Source organism: Alosa alosa, chromosome 8 (assembly GCF_017589495.1).
Source record: "Alosa alosa isolate M-15738 ecotype Scorff River chromosome 8, AALO_Geno_1.1, whole genome shotgun sequence".
Taxonomy (NCBI): Eukaryota; Metazoa; Chordata; class Actinopteri; order Clupeiformes; family Clupeidae; genus Alosa; species Alosa alosa.
Genome location: NC_063196.1, coordinates 4,449,356 through 4,458,102, shown reverse-complemented (window position 1 = coordinate 4,458,102; position 8,747 = coordinate 4,449,356).

Below are 8,747 nucleotides of genomic sequence, written 5' to 3'. Positions count from 1 at the left end.
CTCTCAGTCTCTTACACTCTCACTTCCCTGTCTTTAACTCTTTCAGTTAACAGAACACACCATCTCAAAATACATAACCAGATATCCTATTTCCATGGAAGAATGATTTGATTTCACTGCTGTATAGTCCAAATACTCTAGCAGCAGACTATCAGTTATCACCATTGTTTGAAAACGCTTCACACCACTGAAAAATAATTTGCGATGTTGATAAAATTCCCTAAGGACTGAGGAGAGTAGTGTAGAGATTCCATTGTGTCTGGACTCCACCTCTCCCCTCCTCCCTTTTGACAGGAAATGCAACGAGATCTCTTATCTGTGGAGTTAAAGCAATGACGCTATTCCCTTGAAATGAATAACCCGGCTGGCCTTTGAATGAGGCATAAAATTACCTCGTGTAGAGGGGAGGGGGGAGGGGGGGTAGACGAGCCCATTTGTCAGTAGAGACACAGTAGATAATAGACAATGCATTTGTGTTCATTGTGATATCAAGTCTGCATGTGCTTCAAGCATGTCATGTTTTATTAGGGTTTCCGTGTCATTTGACAACAATGAAAATGCGCCTCTGTCAGCTGTTGGGGTCCCTTTAAGTTAAGAGACTTTTTGATTAATTTCTCTACTAAGCTACATTGGAAACGGGGCCATAGGTCAGGAGATTCCTACAAGATGTAACAAGGAACCATTAAAGATTTCTAAGATTTGTTATTTTAACTTCTTTGTAAACTTCCACTGAATTATTGAGAAATGAGGGTGGTTTCTGTATACATACACGCACGCACGCACACACACATGCGTGCATGCACACAAACACACACACACGTACACACGCATGCAAACACACGCACACTCACGCACACAAACACACAAACACACACACATGCATGCAAATGCAAACACACACACACACGCACAAGCAAACATACATGCACACACACACACATACATACATGCACACACACACACACACACACACACATACACACACAATGAGAGAGGGAGAGAGATAGCAAGTATTATCCTGACTTCTGTGGTGCAATTACCAGAAGCAGAATAATACCCTTTGGAGAGAAACAGAAGCAATTATCACATGAGATCAGACCATAGGGATCTGATAGCAGATATATTTAGCTCTTGTATGGCTCTGTGAAATGAGTCCATGACGGAACACAGCCTTGGTCTTCTACTACGACTATGGTTCTACCAAAGCCATATGGAGAACTGTGAAGTTTGATGTGAAAACTTTGATGTTTGGTGTGAGAGTGTCACTGATATGGATGGCATTTCATGAAGAGCAAAGTCTTGACATCTTGATGATCACCGAGCCACAAGTCTGCTTGCTCAGTGAATAAGAGTACTGTACATCCAATAGAAATATAACTATAGTGAGAGTCTAGTAGTTACAGTGTGGGCTTTTGTCTGGAATAAGGACATGAGAAAAAACCCTCACTTATTTATGATTAATCATCAGTTCATGTTTGTGATTTGGATTTGGCTGAATAAGCACAGTAAGAAACCAGTCACACTGCCCGTCACTTATCGCAAGTGCTGTCGTCTGTGCTGAGTTTTTTTATTGTCTCTGATTCATTGCTAAGGATGCTTTAAAATGTTCTTAAAATCTCATCATACTGTAACTCTCACCACAGAGTCTCATCACACACACTCTCTCTCTCTCTTACACACACACACACACACTCTCACACACGTCTTGGCTCACTTCTAGGAAGTAACTCTGACGAGTGAGTTGCAATATTGGCAGTGATGCTGGCTATAGTGGCTATATATCCCACGCCCTACTTTATCACATCAGTTATGTATGCAGGTGGACTTAACGTCAGTCTAACAGAGTTCACACACACACACACACACAAACAAACACACACACACACACACCAGTAGGCAACAACTAATGGTTCTGTTTCACAACCATGTGAAAGTTGAAGTGAAGTTTAACTGCTGTAGATATACCATTGCAGATATACCAAAACTACAGGCATTAAGGCACTCCTCTTCACATTCCACTGCATTTATGATACACTGCCTCTTCATTTTTACTGCCTTGTTGATGACACTGATGTGCTATAGTATTAATAGTATCATTTTCCTTTTGATTAAATATGACATCTTCAGTTTTACAGAGGCAGATATTATTTCAACTTAGCCACGTTGTCAAACATGTCGATGTTCAGTGTCCCAAAGAGCAAGCAGAACACAGGAAGAGAGGCTTCTTGTATGTGCAAGAGGCTGCAGCAAATCTGCAGCTGTTCCAGTTTGCTGACGCCACACTTGCTGAAGCAGCCCGGCATGAAATGAGACTTTGCACCGCTCGCTCTCTGGCCCAGAGCTTAGCGTCAGGGCTGAGAGTGCAATACTGGGACAGCGGCGATAAAGCGCTCATTAACCGAGACGCTGCCCTTCTGCCCGGGGTGTGCTGGGTTGGCACTCGGCCCCGACGCCACCCGGGCCCCCCAGCCACAGCAGCAGCACCACCTGAACCTGACGGCAACAGCACCACACACACACACACACCCACACCCACACACACACAGAGTAGCTGCTGCTGCAGACAGCCACACACACCACCCACCCCCACACACACACACACACAGAGGCTCCTCCAGCTGCTGCATCTCTGCACTGCATACACTCCCCAACCAGAGACGGCGAGGCACAGAGCAGGAGCTCAATGTAAATGCTGCATGGAGCTGAATATGATTGGAATACATTATATCAGCTCTCTTTCACATATATACCAATGCACACAAATACACTGGCTTTTTTTAATCCGCTAAAGTTGATGACAGGCATAAACGCTTGCACAGAATACTGTGGACTGCAAACATAAGGGTGAGGGTATCCTGCCCAGCCACTACAAGGAGGACTACTGGCCACTTTCTGGACATCCTCCTCATCCTGTCACCCAGTTAACTTTGCAAAGGCTGTGTCTGACGAGAATGCAGCATGCAATCTCACGCAGTGCACAGCAGAGCTGGAGCAGGCACCGGTCGGTCCACTGCAGAGGCTGACTTTGGCTCAGGCTAGCGCCGGGGCTTTCCTGCTTTCCAGAGGTCATCTAAGGACACGAACGAAGGTGCTTGACTGCATTCAGCTGCTGACCACAATTTATGGTAATTGGTTTTGGTTGCAGCTGTTTTTTAGTCAATTACTGATAGCAACTCCGCAAGCCATCAGTCAAGAAATATTGCTCGCGAGTGAAACTTTATGGTGCTTTTTCATTTGAGGTTTTTCGTGAGATTGGACAGAAAAACAAGAGCAGGCAGAGTGTCTGTAGGAGTGGGCTCCCTGAATGCAGAGGGCTGCGTTTTTAACAGCTCTCGATCTCCCCTTTCGATCTTGTGCCCCTTTTCGCTAATTAGAGAAAGAGCAAAGACGTTACAGGAGGGTCCACTCTTCTCATTTCATTTGGTCTAATCAGCATGGGATCAACCCAAGGGCTATGTTATGTTGCTTTCAGTAATGTCTGCATTACTATACAATTGTATACTATACTATACACACTATATACTTTACCATACTTTAATATATAGACTATATTACACACTATATAATATACTTTAATATAATATATACTTTATGATACTACACTATACACTATACTACACTATACACTATATACTACACACTATATACTATAATATACACTTTATACTTGTAAGGATACCTAGAAGTGGAAAGACAAAAGTCCAGGGATAAACAGAGACGCCACGGGGAGAGAATTCACAGGATAAATAGAGGACATGTTGAACAACAAGTCCCCAGCGCAGCCAGTGCTCAAGTTCACAGCACACCAGAGTTGAATTAAAGTTGCCATTCTTCTAGCCTCTATCTGAATCCAAATGATTCTTCTGCCTGGCCGCCGCTGTCTAGGAGCACAGCTGTCCATCTATTGCAACCCTCACCCAGGACCAGCCGACTTACGTGTGCTGAAGGATGATGCACCGAAGAATACTAATTGCAAGAGGCCCCTATGGAACGGCAGGCACATCCTGACACAGGAATCCTTGCACCTGCATGGACTGTTGATAAGATGACAGAACCAGTCTCAACCACCACAACTTATCTCAAGGTCTAAAGGTCAACTCTTTGTTATGTGTTTTCCCTGTGCAGCGAGTCATCCTAAGACAGTGCTTTTCTCTGAAGAGTTGCTTCCCTCCCCCTATAGGGTATATATAAGACTTGTTTAGAGAACCTTGCTTGCTTACTTGTAAAAGTTAACCTTTTTTCTTGCTAATAAAACTGGACGATCGGCGAGGGCAAAGAAAGTCCACTCTGGTTCGTTTTTGTCCTGTTCTTGATCAAAGTTGTATCCTTTTTCCTGTTTTCCTAGTGCTCCACTGCTGAAGTGTTATTAGGATTAACCTGCCCATACCCAGAAGGTGAGTACATATCTGTGCCAAAACTACAAACATACTAAACATGTAGAAACATTACTGGAAGGAAGGAGTGGAGTGGCTGTGTGAGCCTCCTCCTGGACTACAAACTACTAAACATGCTGAACATGACTGGAAGGAGTGGATTCGCTGTGAATGCCTCCTCATAAAATCCCCTTTTCTTTCTCACTGCCCTGAAAAGTGCCAGAACCTATAAAGTGCTGACACCGAGTCATAAGCGCAACCTGCCTGTCTAAAGGCAAACTAAATAAAACGAATGGGATTGCCGTTTCAGGGTCAAGCATTAACCTGACTGTCAAGAACCCAAAGCCTATACAAAGAGTGAAAAAACTCAAAGCCGATACAAAAAGTGAGTAAAATCAATGCCTAAGCATCAATAAAGGGAGTGGAGCGGCTGTTCCTATGCACAGAGTTGCAAATACAACCTGACTGTCACAAAGTGAATAAAACAAACAGCATATACAGAGACATGAGCAATCTACACAATAAGTACTGACTGGGTCTCTACACCACTATGCTATTCACTTTATATATTATACTATAAACTATACTATACTATACACTTTATACTATACTTTACTTTACTATACTATACACTATAGACTATACTTTGCTATACTATACTATACTATACTATGCACATCGGTTGTGGACATTTTCAGCCGGTTGGAAATTGGACTAATTTTATTTTTTACTTATTGTTTGTTGTCTGTCTTGTATGTCTTGGTGCCACGGGTCCGCTGGCGACAACGCCGCTCCATCCGGCATCTTTTGTGTTTGTTATTTCTTAAATGTATGTCTTGGTGTCACGGGTACGCTGGCGACTACGCCGCTCCGTCTAGCATCTATTGTCTTTGTTAGTCTAAGTGTCAATGACAATGTCTTAACTTATGTGGAGCGCTTTGGGTTGCACTCTGTGCATGTTAAATGCGCTATACAAATAAAACTGACTTGACTTGACTTGACTATACACCATATACGTAAGGGATAACGGCCACGAGGTGGTGCTGCGCATCGGGGAGTTTCCTCCACCATGTACTTACGGTACTTAACTATACTATACCACAGTGTTTCCCAAAGACTGGGTCGCGAGCCACAGGTGGGTCGCAGGAGATTTTATTTGGGTCGCCAGCACAATTTATGTTGTCTAATAAATTAAATATTGGTGGTTGCATGCATGGTTGCATGTTAGATCTGAAGTGAAATGGGTCACGATGGTCTGTCATTTTTAAAAAGTGGGTCCCCAGAAAAAAAGTTTGGGAAACACTGCTATACCATATACTATACTATACTATACACTAAACTATGCTTTCACTGACCAAGCCATGTCTTTGGGTTAGCAATGAGTGAAGTCCAGACCAGCAGAGTGAGGGACAAGCTGCAGCCTAATCCCACCCCGATCGGCACCGCTCATGAGGCTTTCATCGGCGTGGCAATAGAGGCCTGGGTAAACAGAGTGGCCTGCTGACAGGCTGTCCAAGTGACTAATGGGGGCAGTGAGGTCATTTATTCCAGAGTGACAAGGGTGGTACACATCTCTGTGTGCGTTCTGGGCGTGAGTTTCTGTGTGTGTGAGAGGAGGTCTTTAAGTGTCGAATTGTGTGTGCATACTGTTGGTGTGTGTTTGTGTGTCTAAACCAGCAGCAGGAAGTTTAAAGTCTGTTTACTCACATCATAGGAATACCCATCTCATCCCCATGAAGGTAAAGAGTAGAAAGACACAGGTGGGTCAGGTGGTGTGTGTGTGTGTGTGTGTGTGTGTGTGTGCAACCCACAAGCCCAGAGAAATGTCCAACAGATTCAGAGATGCAACCCAAACCTCTCTACCTCACCTCGTTCAAGCAGCAGTGTGCCCACGCCAGCTCCACGGTGGGCACCCAGCGCTGTGCCAGGGAGGGGTGGAGGAGAGCCCTGGCACAGAGTGGGTGGACGGATGAGTCGTCAGGGAAATTTGTTCACTATCGCTCTCTTTCAAACACACACACACACTCTCTCTCTCTCTCACACACACACACACACACACACACACACACACACACACACACACACACACACACACACACACACACACACACACACACACAGTCCCTTTGAGTCTCCCACTGGGTGAAATATGGGCAAAGAAAGGTGTGACAGAAAGAGCGAAGGAGAGAGAAAGCGAGTTGAGAAGAAGACAAAGAGGGGCTGGTGAATACTAGAACATGGTGGAAGAGAATGACATAGGCCAGCAGATACCTATGCTACAACAGCAACAGCAGATGCTACAACATCATAACACCGTATAGTGTGTATGGCGTATGGCTTGCTTCCAAGTCATGCACATATGCACAGATCCAACCAGTACCACCCACTCTTTCAGTGCAGCTGTAACACAATGTTGATCCCAGTGTTTGGTCCAAGGAATAAGACTTGTTTCCCTGACACCAATAAAAGGTTGTTTCCCAACAGGGAGCGATCGTGAACTGAAAAACTACACAGTTTCCTGTTTTATGACTACATATGACCCCAGTCACCACCTATCCATCTGCCAAGTGAGCTGCTTCTGAGCAACATAGTAGCCATGGCAACCAACACAATGCATTTGGACAGGAAATATCTAGCAGGGCAGTGTATATAAGAGGGCTTAAAAGAGTACAACACTAGCGTTAGCTTATTATGTGGAGTTAGCTGGGGATACATTTGAAGTCATAATTGCATAAACTAAAGCTCTCAAATGTTCTCTGTTTGAATTAAAACTCTCCCTCCAGGCATCCGTAATGTAAGAGGATACATCCAGAAGAAATTAATGAGGGTTTATGAGACCAGTATTGGTTTTGGATAGTTTTTCATTAAGGTAATATTACTGAGTGTGGCCCTTGGGTTCATTATGTGTCCTCATAAAGCAGCACAGTGGGGACAAGAGAGAAAGAGAGAGAGAGAGAAAGAGGTTGAAAGGAAAGGGATACGAAAAACTGATAATGTCATCAGAGGGGCCTGATTGCTGTATGTATGCTCTCAATATAGCCTACCTATCGGTCCTATGGTCCTATTCTTACTAAAACTTTAGTTGAAGTTGTAATTTAAGATGATAAATGTATGCAGTGTTGACATTAATATGATCACAGTGGTTAGACAGAGACTGAAAGAGTCGAGTCAGAAATCACAACTCAGTCCTGCTCCACCTCGGCTTACATCAGTCCAGCAGCAAGGTGAGTTGCAGTACAGGGGCAGTCAAAAGTTTGCAATAAATATAAACATGCATTTCCTCTTTCTCTATAAATCTCCAAAGGTTAGCAAATGTACAAGCTATGCTGCTATGCAAATAACCCATGATAATTCACCATCATACACCCACTAATCTGCCAACCTGCTTCCCTCCTCCTCCTCCTCCTCCTCCTCCTCCTTCTCCCACGGATACTCTTCTGCCTGCTCCACCATCTGTTAAACATAAAGGCAATATGAAACATGGACCAAATAAATAATTGCATATGAAAAGCATATGAAGTGTATGAAAGGGCATACAGTATCTCTCTGAAGTCAGGTTAGATAGTATGTAGGCCTACAGTTTCCTGAGACAATGTTTCTGTTCTACTGATTCCCATAGACAAGAGCGGTTTGCTTTGCATGAAGAACTCAAAGCTAAGCCTCCACGTTCTGCTGTATTGATGGCCCCCAAGCAGTGTCCTTTGTGGGTGACTCCTCTGTAGCTCCACAATCTTGGAGCTAGAACGTCCTACAGTCTCTAAGACATTATCTATATCTCCTCTTTCAAGTTAAAATTGAAGCCAGTTCCTTTCCATAACGCTTTCTTTTGTCTTTTATGCTTCTCTTTTAAGTATGGCTATATATTGTAACTGTTGGTTGGTGCACAACTCTTATAGGCATTATTTTATGTATAATGTTGTTAGTCCATTTACAATTATTTCTTCTGTGCTGTTTTGTTCTATTCCAAGTCAGTTTTTAATAAGGCCTTGAGTTTGAAAGATGCTGTAGACCTAGTATTACAAGTGGCAGGATATTACAGCAACAACAATGGTGTCTTTCTGATACACATGCACATAGAGATAAATACACACTCAAGAAAATCCTTTTTACGCATGCATGGCAGTTACATGAGTTACTGGTTAATGTTTGTTAATGCATTCATTATCCCTAGGAGGCGCGGTAGAAACCCAATGGCCGTTTTGACTCAAAGAATATCATGCGTTTCTTTATTTTTGCTCTCCTCCCCATGATTGTATACACCATCAACACAAGGCAGAAAGCAGAAGTGCAACTAATTATAATCATTCATTTTCAAAACGTAGGCTACCAAATGCATAGTCAATCCATAGGCCTACATCTTCCCATATTCATGTA